Below are 20,833 nucleotides of genomic sequence, written 5' to 3'. Positions count from 1 at the left end.
CCCCAGCAACTCTCACGTCACTGTGGAGACTGCAGGGCACCCCTGGAAAAGCTCCAGGATGGACACCTGGAGTCAGCACTAGTCAGGAGCTGGAGGCAGGAACACAGATTCCTGAGGGCACGGATTGGGATGACAGACTGACTAATGGATGGAATCATCCCAGGATGCTGAAGAAGGCAGGAAGAGAAGGGCCAAAGAGGCTTGACCTTCACGATCATTCAAATTTATACCAAGTATGACACATATGGGATGGAATACTCCATTTGGTCAATTTTGGACACCTGTCTTGTCTGCTTGTCATTAAAGGAGGGTCACAGGTGTGACTCATTTATTCCCTTTCTATTTCCTGAGCATAAAATGTTCCTCAGAACCAAGCAGTGGCCTTGGTTCTGCAGACCATTCTCTAACTAACTATAAACACCGAGCATTATCAGTCCTAGAAGCAGACACTGACTTAGAAACTTGCTGTTAATTTCAGCAAGTATAGCTACTTGGAAGAGACTTAGCTGAAAGCAAAAGTACAAGAGAGTAAATTAATTCTATCCTGGCCCAAACCAGGACAATCACTCAATGCTCTGACAGAATATAATCTGTCAGAATATATCTGACTACAAAGTTTCTTTGAGGAGTATAAGTAGGCTCTAGCTGCAGCCAGGATTCCTTTGTTCTTTACTAGAGCAGTGCAGTGTCCCATTATTGTTTTACACAGATCAGAAACATTTCCTCTAGCTGCAACTTGGTCATTCCAGTCACTGAAAAGAGCCCTCAGTCAGCCTTTATCAAATAGTCCCTTCTCAGAAATAAGTCTTTCTTCATTCTAGATATGAAATTTTCATTCTATATATGAAAGCACTGGACAAGTTTAAAAATATGATGATTTGCTCCTGTAGGAAGAGTTTTACTTGCATAATTAATTGCACTGACATTGTTAGGATTGTAATTTTAAGAGAAGTTAAGCAAAATTAGTTATGGAATTTCAGCTCCAGACTACACTACACTACTTTATATTATTATACTTTTTTGCTTTGAAGGATGTTGGCAAAATCCAGCTGTTGAACGTGAATTTTGCTTTTGCAGTAGTAACGTGGTTACTTGCTATGCTCACATTTACAGGATTATTTGTGGCATTTTTCTCTTTTTCTTTCACATAAGTATGCTGCAGATGGGTTTCTCAACATCTGTTTTTCAATGTAGTATATAATAATTTGATTACTTTCTACCCTTATCTCATTTGATTCACATGTGAAACAAATTCTTGTCTAATTCTGGGTGAGACCTATAAAGAAACCAATAAAGAAACTGCATGAGTGCCATTAACCAAAGGTGCCATGGCCAATAGCTTAAGTTATTTTCCTGGGTGGGGAAAAAAAAAAAAAAAGTCACTGTTGTTTCATTTATCTGCACCAGAGAAAAAAAAATCACTGGAACTTTTGTGATAACTTTTGTGATAATCTCTCCTTTTAAAGGAGGGTAAAACCTGGTGTGTGTCCCAAAAACTTTACCAAATGTCCAGGTATGTTGACTCTCCATGACATGTTTATCATTTTGTGATTCAGTTTCCACAGTGAAAAATAGGGTAATATTTTGCAAATGAACTCTGAGATATACAGATGCTAGGTTCTGAATAACATCTGAATGTTCATGTTTAAGTTATGTGACCAATACTCAGTAGATGGCTTTATTTTTCTGTTGTTGTTGGATACCTTGGACCCATCTGTATACACAAAGATACATTTAAAATGTTTAGCAAGATTCTTGTTGTCAGAAGGAGTTTCCAAAGACATTGAATCAGCAGTCCAGGAATCAAATGAGCAAGTACATATTTTATCAGAGTCTTGGCAAGTCTGTTCTGTACACTTCTGCATTCCTGCTTGGGATAAATAGAACTGTGTGGACACAGAAATTGAAGAACAGCTTGGCTTTAATCAAACAAGCTAAATACTAGTTATAAAATGTATTTTACTTCCATTTCTGTTTTGAGGCTATGTATAGATTCTGTTTTATGAATCAAGTATGTATTGTGAAATAATTAGCCATGTCATTACTAGTTTTATAATGAAATATATATGGCACCAGGAAAGCACTTAGTTTTACACATTAAATCATAGTGCCTGTTTCTATAAAGTTTTAATAACACTTCTGCCTTGTCCTGCAGAGCATGCGACACATTTGTGAGGTTGTCCACTGTGCGTAAGGAATAATGAGGTAAGATTCAACTATGTTGTACAGAACACAGAAGGCTGAGAACAATCATAACCCTGTGTTATAAGTAAACAAAATCTCTCTGGAGTAATTTGTGCAATTTCAGTACAAATCAAAATTTTTTCAGTTTTACAAGCTAAACACAGGCTAGCAACCTAAATAAATAAATACAACACAGAGACACTGAGAGCTTTTGGTGGAAACAAGTTCATAGACAGGCAAAGGGTTTAAATATGAGTTTATTCAGTTTGTGTGCAGCTTTTCTCAGACCAGAATGTTCTTCAGGAAATCATACTCCAGAAGGAGCTGGAGGGACTCTGATGTGTATCACATGCTTATTGTCCTTCTTCTAGATGGCTTTTATAAACTGTGACTTATTGAGTGCTCCAAGAGGTGTAAATAGTGGTTGCACTATTGCTCAATATCTGTTGAGAACATTTCTGCTTAATACTTGTGACCAGCTCCCTTTTTACTATTCCATGTAGCCTTTTAGCCCAGTAAATCTGGAGCTGCTATTGACTGTAAGAAACCACAGGCTTTTTTAGACCTCAGGACCTGTCAGGCTTTGCCTGGACTTGTATCAGCCTGCCTGGAAATTTGTTTGTATGCTGCAATGGTTTTAGGTTGTTTAATGACCAGATAACTTACCTACTTTGTTTTAGATTTCACTCAACTTTTCATAGTTGCTTTTTTTCTATACATGTTGTAAGTAATAAACAATAATAACATAAAGTTATGTGGAATTAAGGATCCATTGTCATGGAAGAAAATGCAGCATAGAGGGGTAAAGATCTGGTATGATTTTGAACATTCTGAAAATAGAGGGATGGGGTGAGACTGGAGACTCCAGGGCTATAAGTGACTGATCCATAGATAATCATTACTCTTCAAAGGAATGACAGCTTGAGAGCTGAGTTAAACTTTATTTAGCAAAGGACAAATATTCAATGTATGTAAAACACATACATAAAAATTTTGGATGTAGCCTGGACGTCAAGAACAATGAAGATAGAGCAAGTTTACAGAAAATTAATGAACACACAAAGTTGGTCCCAGCAGATCCTAGTGTCAGGTGGAAGACAACATCACCACCATACAACTCCTGGCAAAGGATCAGAGATGCTGATGACTTATTGTAACACATTCCCTCCACAGAACTTGCCATTGGCCTTAGGGATTCATCAGACCACAGAGTGAGCATAATACCATGGAAAAGGGTAAGTCCTTAAAAGTTTGTACATATATCATTTTGACTATAATATAATCTGAACTATTAATGTAAGCATCTAGATTTACAATATTTATTGAGGCAAATAAACTTAAAAGTAATTTTATTTTAGTGTTTTAGTATTTTAAGTATTACTATTTCATTTTTGTAACAGTAAATTCCTTTTGACAAGATTTTGTGTGACACTCTCTAGTAACCTGTTCTGTAAATTTGATGCAAAAATTATTAATGATTAAATAAAATTAAAAATTAAAATAACTAAAATTAGTAAAGAGACACAAATAGAACAGTGAAAATAGAATTTGAGTTTGTTCCATAAACCTCTAGCATCTGGACCTTTTTAAAATAAGTGGGTTTTCCTGCAGGCTAGAAATATAGGTGACCATTCACTGGAGCAAGGCCAACAGGTCATTCAAAAACAATTGAAGCTCTCTTTTATGTCAAGAAAAGACCATATAATGCTGATGGAGGGAGAAAAATTAGGAAGTAAAAAGCATTTCTGCTTGCATATTTTGTTAGACTTACAGGATTTCCAGAAATCTACAGAAAGCATGTACCCTACCTTCTGTGTTGGAAGACATTCTTTATCATCATAAAACAGCCAAGCTTCCTTTTGGTTGCATTTCTTGACAGGCCAGAAAGTGGTGCTTAGCTCTTTTTCATCTGAAGCTCAACTGAGCATTTTTTTGCTCCTTCTCTGCTAATGTTATTTCCTTGATGATTTCTTTCATTTTGGTTTGGTTTGGGTTGGGATTTTTTAGTTCAAGATTCCTGGAATATTTAGCATTTTCCTTCCAGTTTCATACCCCAAAATGCAGGCAATATTCCAAGTAAGGCTTCATTGCAGCTGTAAAAGAATATCTTTTTATTGGTTTTCTTATTTCAGTATGAAATCTCTGAGTAGCTGTTCTAAATAAACTGTTTGTTAATTTTTGTACCTAACACTCTCTAAGACCATGTCAGATTTGCTGAAGACTCTCATACTCTTAATACTATCGATAGAGCTTTCTTCTTTTGGATTTACTACATAATGGAATCAGAATGTAACTCTTTTATTTTCCAGACTTTGTAATGCTTACATTCCTGTTTTTTAATTTCATTTTTCTGACTGAAGGTAACTTTTAAAAATTGATGTGATTTATTTCTTTTGTTACCATTGCTGGGTTTTATAATAATTATACCTTCTATTCATATTGTGCCAAGTGTATCAAGTCTAAGCACCTTCTGAGTAGCCAACAAGTATGCCAAGATTATTTATAGCAATTGTCTTGTAGTCTAGGGCATGTTGACTGAAGTCAGAATGCTGGTATTAGAAAATAATTTGGTAAAATTTTCCCCTATATAAGTAGAGAAACACAAAGATAATAATTCTAGAATCTGTAAGACTATCATAGTTTCTTGTTGCTACTTCTTAAATCACACAGTGAAAAATCAACAGCTGCATGTCTATCTGTTCTGTTTGTCTATTTTCACTTTTACATATATTATATTTGTTTCCTGTTTGGACTATGATGAAGAAGTGCTTTTAAATTACTTTTTCCTACTGAAATTGTGGTCAATACCACCACTACAATTGAAGAGACAGTAAAAAAAAATGTGGGACCCCTGGGAAATTTAAATAGATTATAAAAGGAAATGTGAACTTCACTTTATTTCTCAATAATATTCTTGTGGTTATGCTTTCCATAAAGTAAAAAGTGACCCACAAAAACTAACTCACAATAAAGTAACAACCACTTCCCTGACCTTCACATCTGACTTTCAATCTATATCTTCCATTTAAATAGGAAAATAGCAACCTGGTCTAACTAAGATAAAGCATACATTGAAGCTGATTCCTGGAATAGAAAGAAGACAACTAGGGTGTTTCCCACAGGCATATGAAATAGATGAAAGATAAAAGCTTTAAAAAAAGGTGGACATTACTGAATATATAGGAACAGAGAAAAGAAAGGGTTTGATTTTTTTCCTTTCAAAGTAAAAGGGGAAAAAAATTTCAAGAAGAAAATAATTTTCTCAGAGAAGCAGAAATCTAGTATGCTTCCTCAATAAAGCATTTAGGCAGAGGGAGCTATCTGACACTTGAAGGGAGCAGAGACCAAAATGTTTTACCTCTGACATAAAGACCTACAGTAGTGAGTTTTTACATTTAATGGGATGCAGGGTCATTTCCCGTGGGCTATTTAGTGGACCTTTGTAGCTTCAAAATGTGATTCGTCCCATAGAAGGGCCTAAAGCTGATTATTAACCATGATTCATAAATTCTTCAGAAGAAGATCAAGTTATGTTTATGAATTCAGGCTGGGACAGAATGCAACCTCTTGCTTTCTTCATGTAAATACCAAGAAGGACTGTGACTTACAGAAAAATAACCTTTTTAAGTCTATTTTGCTTCCTCAGTGTCCTTTTCTAACAATGAAACAGCTGTTTACATGAATTCTTGGTGCTTACAAAGAGAAAAAATTGAAAAGAATGGAAAAAGTATTCCAATTTCTCGTTAGAATGGCACATCTGGTGATCTGTTTTCCAAAAATACTTGTGAATTTTAAAGGGAGGATACAAAACAGAGAAAGAGTTGGGAACTGTTTGCTTCATGAAATCTGTTATGACCCAGTAGGAATCCAAACACTCCTTTATGCTGTACAAAGTATACGACAGATTACAAATACATGGAGGAACACTAATACAGAAACCTTATAAACATCATTACTACACTGATGGGAGATTTTGCTCAGGGCAGTTGATTATTCTTTTTCTCTAGGTTATAGCTACAGATTTGTAGGAAAAATACTCTAAATATACAAAGCCTGGACAAAATGTATCTCCTTCTGTGTATTTTCTGCTATTTTTGTTTCTTCAAAAGAAGCAATTATGAGACAGGTATATCAAGGTTCCACTTATCCAACTGCAGATTTTATGACATTACAAACTACAGATATGACTGAAATGTATAGAGATGCAAATGCAGTCAGGACCTACAGAACTGCTTTTAGTCTATTCTGGCAAAAGCTTTTTATTATATGCAACTAAGTTGAAGACTTCTTGTTAATATTTAAGATGGTTGGCTTGTTTTAAGTGTCGCTTTCTAAGCTCATGTGATCTTCAATCCTTTTGTTGAAAGCAGATAGACTTCTCATATTAACTCTGTATATGGCAATAGCTCCACTTATAATTTTGTTTTTATTTAAAGTTGAATTAAGATTATTACCTTTATCCTAGTCAAAAAACTACTTTACAGTAAACAGTCTGCTGGCACATCACAGGTATTGCTCTCTAAATAACTCATATGATCATTTTTCCTTTAAACTGCTGTCATTATTATCTAAGGTCTTGAATAAGTCTTGAATAAGACAATTTCATTTCCACATATCACATGGAGTGCTGGATTCCTGTATGATTCTTTTTATTTGGCAGGTATTTTAGATATATTTGTTCAAATGTGTGAAGGAAGGGAGGGAGAGAGGGAGAAAGGAAAGCACATTTTCTTTTTTCAGATTTTTCTTGGTGGTTTTCTATTTCAATGACTTGTTTGATACATTTGTTTTCATTAAAAATTATTTATAGCTCAGTTAAAAAGAAGTTGCTTCATTTAAAAAATATTAATCTATAAAAGCCAGTCAGTTTGTGAAAATCCTTTACAAAAAAGTAAAATATATGCATTTGTGGAACATACATGTGCCCATTTATGATTGTAGATTGTATGATTATGGACTGTTTCAAGATACATATGTTATCTAAATTTTTAAGGCATTTCTTTCAATACTTTATTACTCTCCTCTGTCCTGAGAATAATTTGTAAAGCATTTTAACCAGCGTATCAGGAGCAACAGTTGTATGTTTGTGGAAATATTTGGTGCCTCTGATATCATCTCAGTTAACTCTTTTACCATGCATAAATCTGTATGCTAGGAGGTAGAAGGTCAGAAGATTTTACAATAATTTGCCCTTCAAGATCAAGATGTGATCCGCTAATTGAAAGATCCAGCAGGGAAGAAAATAAATTCAAATTAAGGTATTGATTCATGTGCAGTGGCATGAGGGATGATAGCAGCTGCCTAGCCTTGTCTTCTCCAAGAGGTTGCCCAGGACTTCAGGAGTAATGATTCAACTCCAAACAGCTCCCCGAGATGGAGGTTTGAAATTTGGAATACTCAAGTAATCACTTCTAATTTCAGGTTAGTTTGGTTCAGTTTGGTGTGTTTATTTCACCCTGACAGACTAGGCAAAAGAAACAAAAAAAGCCCAACCGAGAGACTCAAAGACAATGCCTGTGAATCAGAGATTTATTGGTTCAAAGCTAGCAGAGTGATATTGGTTCAAAGCTGTCGAGTGATAAAAAAGACAGACAAACGTGACAGCTTTGTGGAATTAGGGCAGAATGATAACATAACTGGCATTACATTATGCTAACTCATTTCAAAAGGTCCCCAATCAGAAAGGGGACTCATTGACTTTGTTACACAGGGAGATTTTACTTAGAAACAGGGAGTCGTGTAGGGCATTTTCTTCATGATGGAACTCCATGACTTCTTGATGCCTGTACTTTGGTCTTACAGGCCTGTCCATGAGATACAGGCTTCATTGCCTCCAGGACATTTCTACCTATTTCCCTCTTCATTCTCCACTATCTAGCAACCTTATTTCTACTATCTAGCGACCCTCTTTATTGCTTTGTACCTGAGCATAATTTATTTTTTCACTTGAAGGTAAACTTAGAAGAAAAACATTTTCTTAGCTGACAATTACATCAGTGTGATGATTTCTCGTGGACGTTTATAATTCAATAAATCCACAGATAATCAGCACTGAAGAAGTTAAATATTTCTTCACATAAACATTAATGGTGAAAGCTATCAGACTCTGATTCATGTAATTTATTATAGTCTCACATTCTCCTTCCCCTCTTGATAGCAAAGCTGCCAGTTAAGAGATCATACTGGAATAGTGCTGCAGTTTTTGGTGTTATTACTTGACATTAAACTTGAATCTTTTTATTACTATTGTTTTCTGTTGAACTTAAACACTGCTAAGCAATATGTCCAGGTGTGTCTCTGTCCTTGTGCTGTCCCACATTTCCTTTGTCTTTCCTCTGCGTAAACATTTAAGCAAATACGTAGCGGGATTTTCAGAGGTGGTCAAGGAGAGAAATGAGCAGCTACATTCTGTTTGTCCAAAATTAATGTCATTCCTGAAGTGGAAGATGTCTGAAGTTTGTCACTCCAGTGTACCATTTGTTAAAGCTCCGTACTCAATCTCAAGCTGATTTTAATGACATACTCTAACAAAGGGGTCATCATAAAGATACAAAAAGGACTAAGCATATACTTTGAATCACTGTTTCAAAAAGTAACATGTAATACTGTTCTTTTAAAAGATTGTGGGTTTTTTCAGACAATTACTGATAATAATTATGTATACAAGTTCTTATTATTTTCTAACATTAAAAAATGAAAATGTTATATATATAAATTATTACTGTGAAGGAAATAATATATTTCAAAATTAAATAGTGAATAACATTTTTTTTTTCTGGGCTGTCCTTATCCATACGTAAATTTCCCAGCTAGGCCCTGATCCTGCAAGAAGCAAATTTATATGATGCAAGTGGACTGACAAACTGCAAACCTAGAATCTTAGACTAGTGTCTTGTGATTTTGCAAGATTGTGGCCTCAACTGGCGGAACTTTGACAGAACATCTTCCTTTAAATAGATTCACAAGAATATCTGCTTTTTTCTTCCTACAAATTGGAGTTTTAAGCTTGCAGATCTGGTGAAAAGAAACCAAGGTATTCTGGTCTAGTCTGAACCACAGCCAAAGGATAGGCTTGGGTCAAAGTATTTGGATCAGAACCTTAGCTGTATGTATTGGAGAAGTGTGGGGTGGTATGTATGTATGTATTTATATTTATACATTGCAGGAGTCCAGATGTGTGATTTAATCTCTTCATCTTCATACATTGTATGACTTTATTTGCAGTCCACAAGTCATCTGAATGATGAGCTGGGAATTTATTTAGATATTAAAATAACTTCTAAGCCTCAGTGATTTTTTTCTGCATCTACTGAAAATATGTGAAAGCCACAGTGGCAGATACTTATACAGAATTTAAACATAGAAATCATGGAATGCTACTAGTTTTTGATGCAAATTTGATCTACAAAATGCTCATTTTTTTCCATCACTGCTAAATATATGCTACACTTTATGATCCATGAATGAAAGGTGAAAAGATAAATGCTTGAAATATTTTTTAAAGTACAGTGCAATTTGTTTTTAATGCAGAACAGAGGTAAGTTGTAGGAGGAAAGGTTTTTCTGTTGTTGTTTCTTCAAAAGTAAAAATAATGAACATCATATAGTTTCAACTGTTTAGTTTACATTCTTCATTTGGGCACTTCAAGATTTATCATTTATAAATAGACATAGAAAAAATCAGTCATGTTTTGATTCTTATATTTATAAACTTTGATCCATAGCTAAAATTATAAAAGGATGGGGCACTATCTCTTATATTCCATCTCCTCCCTTTAACACTAAATGTAAATTGACCCACCATATATTTAAAGATCGAGCCTGGAGCTCAATTTAAATTCTAGGACATTCAAACTTCTTAAAAATATAAGTTCCATTCAAATATGAGGTTTTTTTCACTGCACATAGAGCTCTAATCAAAAGTAGAGCTGTATAGAATGTTTTAAATTTAATCCAAATCTCAGTGAATTTCATGAATCTGACTACTCAAGCTTTACATGACTGGGCTCATAAATGTTATTTCTGCTTTTATGCATGATAGGTTACGGGTTGCTGCTACTTCTGGGCCTCACGACAGATGCCATAAACCCCAGTTTTTCTCTGCCCTCATGCATCTTTCATAACTCCAGCTAAAAAAGTAAAACTGTACTGATTGATAATAGCTAATGAATGTGTATGCTGTTAGTAAATGTCTTCCACAGGTTACTAGTTTGGGTCACAGTCAGTTGAACCGGATAACTGATTATCCCTAAAGATCACATTAGTATATTAAAGAAGAGTATGTCAAATACCCACATGAAAAGGAAAAAAAAAACCCAACAAAAAAAGAAATAATAATTATTTTGCCTAGTTGTGGTATCCCTGAACACTATACGAAAAAAATTTATAGGTTTTACCCCTCATTTATGAGTAATACCTGGGTTTTTTTCTTCCAACAGAAAAAATATAATGGAATGTCTATTCTAAATGTATTTTATACTTGAGAAATTAGCATTTTAGGCTGAATTTTACCCCATTGATTTCTTGTAACAATGCCAAAATTCTTCACTTTCACAAAAATTAGTAGTGATCATTTAATGAAAACTGATAAATTTGACTGGAATTGTGTTCTCATGCATTCCTACAGATAATTCCTTCATCTACTTGCCTTTATAGAATGAACACACACAATAAAATACCTTTTTTCTTTCTGCTGTTATTTAATGACTTAATTTTTTACCACAGTAGGTTAAATATTTTCTCCTTCATGAGAGTAATGAAGTTTCTCATGTCACAGATGATGTCTTCTGGAAGCAAGTATCCGTAGTGAGGTTTTAGGTTAGCAGTTACAAATGTAGTAGGAGAATATCTTCAGGAAGAGTACCACAATAAATGTAAGACTTGTTCAAGTAGTAAATATGGGCATACAAGAAATATGGGCATACTTTTTGAGAAGCAGTTAACCAAAATTACCATGCAAATCGGCACCAAAGCACCAGAGCAGTTTAAGATTCTCTGCAATCAATCATTTCAGGCTGTATGGGAACTCAGGAGAACATTACAACATCACTTATTGTTGGAATTACACAAATAAAGAGCTTATTGTTGGATTCTTGAAGGTAGGCATTGCAAATGAAACATGCTGTTCTTATTTTCTAGGCTTCAGAATTTAGAAATAGGGTCAGAAAGTCAGGTAGAAAGACAGTGATTTATTTCCTTTGAACCATAACATTTTGGAAAATTAAATTGTGATTATACAGAAACATCCACAACTGCCACAGATTCTTGAAGTGCATAGGCTTTTCTGTAAGATGCAGAAATCACACTCTCTCATTCTGTACTGGGACATGATACCTGATTGGTGTAAAGTTAGCTGAAGGCCACATCATAACTTAAAACTATGAACTTACCTTTTATTTAGGATTAGGAATCCTGTATAGGATGAGATCAAATAGGGAGTGACGAAGCTTATCACTGTATTATAACCCTAGAAGAAAGATGAATGACAAAGCAAGTAATTGCCCAAGCCTTTACCTGACACCAATGAATTAACAAAGATTGGTGACTTAGGAAGATTTTCATTTTAGAATATTCATTTTACACCTCATTCAAGTGCTCTTCTTGATGGTGCTAGAAATATTTTTTTGCTAATGTATGTAACTGGATAGTTCTTCTTTGTAATTTTTTTTTCCTCGTGGTATGAGAGACTTGAAGAACATACTTGGTTTTGCTACTGCTATCACACATCCTTTTACAGAAGTCTGAAGGAAAAAGTCATAGAAGCAAAATAACTTTTTACTACCAACAGAGAAATTATGAGGAAGGGACAAGCCCTCATTCTCCTGTCACTATGAAAAACCTTTTGCTTAATAATGAATACATGACTATGAATTTCCCAAAGTGAAATTTCCTTAAATATTTTAAGGATATTTATAGGCATTTATAGATGCACTTTTATGCTACTTGGAAATATTTCAGATCAATGCTTACGAAGATACATAGGATGCTGTCTCTAAAACATCACAACTGTTTTAAAATCATAACACTGAGAACTAGACATGATACCTATCTACTTGTAGCAAGTAACTTAGTGAAAAAGTAGTGTGTCAATAGAGTAAAAGAATAGTGATGAGGCTTCTGGATGTCCCACACACCTGATTTTAAGTTTGTTGCTATTGAAAAAATCTGGTCTTCACTATATATATATTTCACAGTTTTCTGAAAGTACAACTAGAAGTGTCTACCATAGAGCTGCAGGTGGAGCAGCCCATATATGGGTTCTGAATTTAATTAAATAAATCAAATGTCAAATCAAGCATTTGGATTTCATTTCATTTCCAAAAAAAATCTAGTTTGACAGCTCATATTTGGCCCCAAAAATGTATTTATAGGTGATTAGTAAGAAAAATTCAGGAAATTAATTTCCAAATCATGTTCCTACTTCAGGCCAAAATCTTAAAGATAGCAGAGGTTCAGAATCAAAGAGAAACTTAGTACTACATATGGTATACCTCTGAAAGACATTGAGAGGCTGCATTTTATATGCAAATTTGACAACATGTCTTGAACTGCATTAACCTAGTAGTATGGGAATACCTTCCAATATTTTAAGCATGTACCATTAAAATAAGAAGTAGTTTGATTCTGTAGTTTGATGTTTTTCCTCCAAAATGAACATGAGTTGGTGTAAAGGAGAAACAATTAGGCTTTTGTTCATTAATAGGCTTTGACTCTGTGAACCTGTGAACCTCCAACGTTACAATTATGAATTATCTAGAATAATTTTAATCACTTGGAGATTCACAGCCACACAATATGAAGGGACTTCTGGAACAAAAAAAATTTTTGCTGTAATTAAAAAAAAAAAATAACCAAATTTCCTGAGGTTCATCCATCTTTCACGTGGGAACTTTATGAGTTTTGATGTCTTGAACTTGTGTCACATTGACTGAAAATAATATTTTAAATGTTTCTGGAAGTATTTTAATCTTGGATCTTTCAACTTCCTGAAGTATTTCAGGCAGAATGCTTGCATGTCTAGAGCCTGTGGGTGAAATTTATGGAGCCCTGCTCCATTTTATCACCCCAATATATATGGATTGAAATTTAGAAATAGTGTAGCAAGCTGATGCGTCTTGATCATATCACTTGGAATTGTGAGGTTAACTGCTTAAAAATATCAAATAAATGACTTGATGAAGAAAGATATGAAAAAGTTTTCACTTAAATTCTACTGTTTCATTAATTTGTAATATTTGTGGTTGAGTACACAATGAATTTTGCTGATGTGTTTTTCTCGTTTCCTTTTTGATCTACACACATGAGTGAAATTCTTTTGAAACTAAAAAATGAATTTTCTGGCTATACTAATTGATGTTAGTTAATTGATGTTAGTGGACAAAAGCCTCTTTCAGATGATTTTGGAAATATTTTCCCCTAAAACTGAATACCCCTTGTGAGTTTATGCTAATGAGGAAATGATAAAACTGGATTATTTAGTTAGTTGTTATTCTTTTGGATAGGGCTGGAATTATGTGCAACACACAAATTTCCTCTTTTCTATCATATGAGTAAAGCTAGCACTTAATTGCTACCAGAGTCTCCTCCTGAGTTTTCCATTACCATTTGCAAGGACATTAGTAAAAGCTGAAAAAGAGTGATAAAATAAAAATCTACTAATCAACTATATTTAGTTGACTTAGTCCTAATAAGGATTATGGACTGGAAGGGAGCATGAATTATAGAATGATTTTACACAATAAGATAAATATCTCAGAAAGGGATTGAGAATCACACTATTGAAAAGAAGAGATAAGTTTGTTCCCTTGTTAGATTCATGGATAAAATCTAAAGAGCAGGGGTCTGTGCTGTCTACCAGAAGCGAAGTTTTATATATATGTCAGAAAAATCATGATGAAAGTAAGCAAAAATCTTCTGATTGGTGGGTCGTGCAACTCTTCAGACATCAAAGGTCAAGAATGGCTGTGCAAACTTTGAGAAGATTCTTAAACAAATGGTGCAGAAGATGTTCGTTAGAAATATGATATAGGTTAATTTTTTTTAATAAACAATGCTTCATGAAATGTTTTTGGTATGCCTTAGGATGCATTGCTACAAAATGAACTCATCTGGCTGAAGTATGCTGTACTACTTTGGATGAGAATCTTTGAACAGAGGTGGAATATTCTATCAATTATCTATTTAAACTAAGACATAGGACAGAATATGAAAATAATTTCCATTTCTTTGCAAGAATTCGGATCACACAAAGACAAATCTAATACCTGAAATACCACTGTTGTTACAGGCCACTAAGGGGTAGATTGATGATTAGAAGAAATTAAGAGCTCTACTTATAAGGGCAGTAGTTGGGAAAATGAGAAAATTTGTTGTAAGTGGCCTAATGACTACTGATGGAGGATGTCTCACTGTTGCCATGAAAGTGTTTGAAAATAAGCTTCTAGTGTGTTGAGTTTTTTCCACATAAGACATGGAATCTGACTTTATAACAGAGTATCTCTAGTTTTATGGGATTGTTTGTAGTCTTAGAAATGACTTTTGGCTTCTGTGTATCTTTGCTTTAGATCCTGTGAACATGCTTTTATATGCATTGGCATGAACATAGAACCACAAAATAATTCAGGTTGGAAGGAACCTCAAGTGATAATCTGGTCCAACTTCCTCTGCAGCAGGAGGGGCAGCAGAGCCAAGAATATGATTAGAACAGCTTGTTCAGGACTGCATCCAGCCATGTCTCCCAAGGCTGCAGATTACACATCCTCCCTGTTGCCCTGGTTGACTATCCTTGCAAGGGGAAAGTGTTTCCATTCCAGTCCAGTTTAAGATCATTGTTAATCAACAAAATAATCTAACATAGCAAACTGAAAAAATAAAATACATTTAGAAAGGAAAAGATCAGTCAAAACTACAGGCTGGAAAACCATGGAGCAAATCTTCTTGGGAAAAAAATCTCTCTCAAGCAGAGAAAGATGACTGGAAATAGTCACCATGGATTTATCCAGGATAAATCATATCTGATCAGCCAGACTATGTTTTATGATAAAATGTCTGGGTTTTGGACAAGGAGAATACTGGATGTCATTAACATTGGCTTCAGAAAGACTTTTGATACTGTGCCTCACAGTGTACTTATACAGAATTTGGGACATAAGCATCTGGGTCAGTAAAAAACTATGCAGACAAAAAACTGATTGCATGATAATGTTCAAAAGTAGTGTCTAGAGCATTGTACTCTACCTGGATGTTGGTAACAGGTAGGATAACACACAGGTGTACTGTGGGATATGTCCTCTTTCTCATCTTTGTCAGTGACATGGAGGAGGTGATGGAGTACTTGCTCACCAAGTTGTTATACATCACACTGGGGAGATGGGGGACCTCTTTTGAGCAGAAAGCTAGATTATATCCTCAGATCCCTTCCAATATTAATTATTCAATGATACTGTTAGTCTATGGTTGAGTCAAATTCACACTGATGAAGTCTAAAAAATGAAGATTTTTTTAGGAGTGGGCTATAGAGTTTTGGGACTTTATTTGGAACTAGATATAAATCTCTGCAATGCCGTTAGTGAAAGAATTACTAACAGAAGCTGTTTCTAGATGGTTTTAACTTATTTCAGGAGTCTTGAAATCTCCAAATACAGGATGTAAATGTTATTAATACATACAAGGTGCAAATATTTCTACAAAGAAATGTTACTGAAACAAGACATCCTTTTCCATTGTATCTCTGTAACAAATGACTTTTTTGACTCTCTGGTAATACATGATTGCAATATTATTAAGAACAATTCAAAAGAAAGGAATAGCAAAAACATGCAAAACATGCAAATAATCTTAGAAGAATTCAGTGAGAAAACAAGGAACCTGTTCATGACCTAAAATTATCTGAGTACTTAGATGGCTGAGTAAGGAAGAGATCTGAAATTTCTCTGAAGTTGTATGTGCAAAATTGTGTGGAGCTTCAGTTTAAAACAGGGAAGATTTTGAGGAAAGGGTTACAAACTATAGACACACCTCAGAAAGGACACATGAATTAGCAATCAGTCAAGAAATTTCAGAAAAAATTCACTAATCAATAAAATTATAGTTTAGAGGTTGAGTGAAAAGAGGAGAGAGAGGAGAGAACATCCAGGAGCAGAATTTGGTTTGGTCCTGAAAAGAAAATGTATAAGGACAGGAACTTATTAATTAAGAATCATTGATATCACCTGATATAACTCTAATAGGAAGTTATTAATTGAGATTATAATTAAATCAAAAAATGAGCAATGAACTGGCTAACAGGTAACCTATACTGTCCTGGAAAGGAATATAGCTTTACAGCCTAAGGATGCTTGTTAATGTTTCCATTAGTGAAATAAGCGCTAAAAGGGCATGATGATGAGAATTCCTCTGATTTTGTATATGGTGATGCTATCAAGAAAGAAAAAAATTAATGTAGGATAGAAAGAAACAGTGTGTCTGCATTAGCATTTTATTTCAGGGCAGTAGGGAGCTTGTGAAGTCTCCACTTACTGAACTCTTCCTCCCTCCCTCCCTTCCTCCCTCCCTCCCTCCCTCCCTCCCTCCCTCCCTCCCTCCCTCCCTCCCTCCCTCCCTTCCTTCCTTCCTTCCTTCCTTCCTTCCTTCCTTCCTTCCTTCCTTCCTTCCTTCCTTCCTTCCTTCCTTCCTTCCTTCCTTCCTTCCTTCCTTCCTTCCTTCCTCCATCCCTACAGCCTATAGTGCTCATTCCATAGGATCAGACTAGCAAAGTGAGACCTAAAGACCTAGGAAGTTGTGTTGGCTACACAATGTGATCTCAAATCTTTTTGACACAGACCCATTCCTACTGTGTGGTTGTACTTTCTAAAGTAGGCATAGCCTTTGAGATACTCAGAACTGGAATAACTGATGTTTACACCATGAAATAAGTGTTTATCAGTTGTAAACTACTTGGAAGGAGAAACTTTGGTTATATTAGTTCATGAATAGTATAACTTAATGAAGTGATGTAATCATGGAAAAGGAATGTGCATGAGTCAGCATATTTCCTATAGTGATGTATAAAACTCAGCCATGTAATGTTAATACCTTTATATTAGAAATGGAAGGCCATTTTCAAAAGGCTTTTCAAAAATAAAATGTCTTTAAAAGGGTTTTGGTTGTTTTGTTTTAGCTGTGATATTGCATGGGACATCTGATATTCAAACAATGATTGCTCTTCAGGTGAACCATTTACAGTTCCTTAACTTGAGAATGCAAAATTGAGATTCTCAGAATCATGTTATATCCTTTATTTGTCTTAAATTAAAAATAATTTAAATAAACAGAATAAATCTCCACTGTTATAGCTCTAATTTCCTATGGAATGTTGATAAAATAATATTGAAAAAAAACTATATTAATTTTTGTACATCTTATGTTACTGAGTGGCTGCAATTCATCAGTTCACTCTGACCTATCTGTCAACATTCCTGAAAAGAGATTGGATGGCAAATTATATTACAATAATATATAAGAATGTATTTTTGCTAATTATCAAATTATTATTTTCTTCATTTCCTCATTGTATTCATTCCTAGTACATTCATATACTTTGAAAGAAGCTATTTTGATGGTGAATCTTCATTTATTATTTGAAGAAAAAAATGTAAAAATTATTTTAAAAATATAGTTCTGATTATTACAAAAAGTGGGGAAAACAAAAATGTCAGCGGGTGATATGAAAAGTGATGTTTCAGTCTTGATAAATAGTAGCTAAAAGCTGCCTTTTGAGGAAGTTTGACAGTGGCTCAAGTTTTTCATTTAAACATGACAACCATTTCAAGTTCTTAGGCTTTCCATTGGAGGTAGAAGGGTTTTGCTTTCACTTCCTCTGTAATTTGCTTCATTTGTATAAAATCTGGTGTTGAACTGGCTACTCTCACTTTGGGTGTTTTAAAATTCAAAATTTACTTTCTGAGGATTTATACAAATGCATACGCTCTACTTTCAGTAAGCATATCACAAAGTACATGGAGTGCCTTACACTTTGGGGAGAGGCCAAGCTGTCTCATCTTTATTGGTCATAAAATTCTACACAGACATTTTGGTAATGGTTATTCTTGAAGATCAGCATTTTCAGATTCTGCTCTGTACTTCTCTTTCTTTGTTTTCCAGATGTGAAATTCAGTAAATGTCATAGAAATTTTGCCAAATGTGAGCGGAAACAGTTCTTGAGACAGAGTATTCTACAGTACCTGCTAATTATTAATAGCTTGCCTGTTCTTTGAGGCAGTCACTGTTTCCAAGTTCTGGTGCATCTGTTTTCTTCCAAAAATAATAGCACAGTAATGTTCCAAGAAAACCCCAGTGCCCTGTTATGAGCCCTATTCATGTTGTATCACTCACTACTAATTACCAGGGCTTTCTTTATGCCCTCATCTTTTAAGGATGTGGTCATCTGCTCAATTTTATATACTGTGGATACTTCCATTAAAGGCAAGGAGCTTCTCAACAAGATTAAAGGTAAAACCACATGTTAGTTTTATGAAATGTCTTTTGAGCTGCCATTAGTAGCTTTGATTTATCTCTTGTCTATAAAAAAATTAAGCTTTTGTAAAAGACAAACTTTTAACACAGATTTTGATTTTGCATCTCAATAGAAAATATACAGCAAGTTATTCCTTTTTTTCATTTCTGAAATCTAACAAACTAATAAAATGCCTTTTTAGCTATGTTATTACATAATACATTAATTGGGTTTGATGCAGGCTTTTTGCTGGGATTTTTTGCAGCTTAATGAAGATTATTTTAGAAAGATATTACATCGTATTCATCTGTTTATTGCTATTTTGGGATGTGAGGAAACTAGATCAATTAATGATTCCAAATGAAACTTAGAGAATGGATGGATGCATGGTATGAGGTATTTTTGACATTATTTTAAGCTTTATGCAAAGCTGGAAAACCAGTGAAGAGTGATCCTACTGTTATTGAACAGAGCAAATTTTATTAATTTTACCAGTACTGGACCTTTATTTTGCACATGGGTTTTTTCAGCTTTTTAGCCATTATTTATTCTTCAGAAAATGTACTTTCATTACCCCAGTCTGCCTTATGCATGTGCCACATGGTGTATTGATGTGCATCCAAAAATAATAAAACACTCAAAATGTGAAAGGAAGAAACTATTATGCATAAGTCATTGTAAGTACAAAGCCAATTTTGTATTGTGGGATGGTGTCCAGAAACATACTCAAAGTGAGGAAAGAGCTTTATTTCTCTAAAAACAAACCTGAATCTTAATTTAAGCAAAGTTTAGTTGAAATTATTTTCCTTTCCTTTTTTTTTTTTTTTTTTTTTTTTTCTCTGAATGGTTTAATTTCCATCAGTATAAGGGGTTGGGTTTTGTTTAATCTTTTCAGTTATAGTACTATTTACAGGTTTTGTTCTTATTTACCATGAAACAAAATTTCTCTTAAACGTTTCCAGACCCAAAACTAAAAAAAAAAAAAAAAAAAAAAAAAAATTAAAAAAAAAGAAAATCTCTTTTTATTATCTTGATCTGAGAAACTGTCCTACTGTCCTGCTGGCAAATCATTCCCTGTCTTTTAATTTTTCTTCCAGACTGAACCTGGACCTTCTCTGCTCTAGAGAAGCCACTAGTCCAGCAGTTATGACATGTGGTAAGCATGTGGGAGATCAGTCTTTAGCTGCATTTTTGTAGGGAAAAAAAAACCTACTCTCTGTTCTGCTCAAACTGTTCCATTTCCTATAAATAATTAGATATTCTCTGGATCAGAGAATGAAAGGGAAAAGCATCTTCAGTAAAACAACAGTTCAGTATTCAGATAGCAGATGGATGAGGAAGCTTTATGTTCTGCAACATCCTAATTCTCAGATGAGGACTGTCATTGTTTTCTAGAAAGTTAGTTCTTTTTTATAAAGTAATGGATCAGCTTCAACAGGAGAAAGATATTCCAGTACTATTTTGGCAAATGAATAAAGAAGTCCCAAGAGATAAGAAGGCATAGCCAATCTTGTAGAGGAATCTAAACTCACCCAAAGCTAGATTTCTTCTGAACTTGCAAAAATTTTAAGCTACCTCCACAGTTAATGTTTGTTGAAAGTAGTATGCTCCTAAAAGCTTTGCTTTCAAAAACTTCACAATTTTAAACAGGAAGGAGTTGGCCAGGAAATCTCTGTTCATGTATCAAAAGTGAGACATGAAATATAATTCATTTTGACACAGTATTCAGAGATAGTCTGAAAAAAAGATGCCATGTAAATGCAAAATACGTTTTAAAGAAATGAAATACAAATTAATGTAAGTAATGATATCATATGTAATAGAACAATTTTTCTACAGAATGGTGAAGAGCAGAACGGACACTGTCTGATGAGGTACTATTTTAACCAAGACCCTGACCTGTTATTGAAGTGAGAAACAATACGTCCCTCAGGGAAATTAATCTTTTCATTGAAAGAATTGTAAACAAGTCACATTGTGAATGAAGAAAAATACGCTTAGAACTGTTTCCTTTCTACATTCTCATCTTGTCTGACTCACTGAGTAAGATGGTGAGCAAATACCTTTCATGATGGCACAAGAAACTAAATCAAACAAAAAATTATGATACTTAGAAGCTTTCTGCTGGATGTCATGTATTTTCCCACTGGTTATTGGT

This window comes from Heliangelus exortis, chromosome 2 (assembly GCF_036169615.1).
Source record: "Heliangelus exortis chromosome 2, bHelExo1.hap1, whole genome shotgun sequence".
Classification (NCBI taxonomy): Eukaryota; Metazoa; Chordata; class Aves; order Apodiformes; family Trochilidae; genus Heliangelus; species Heliangelus exortis.
This window is presented reverse-complemented; position numbering follows the sequence as displayed.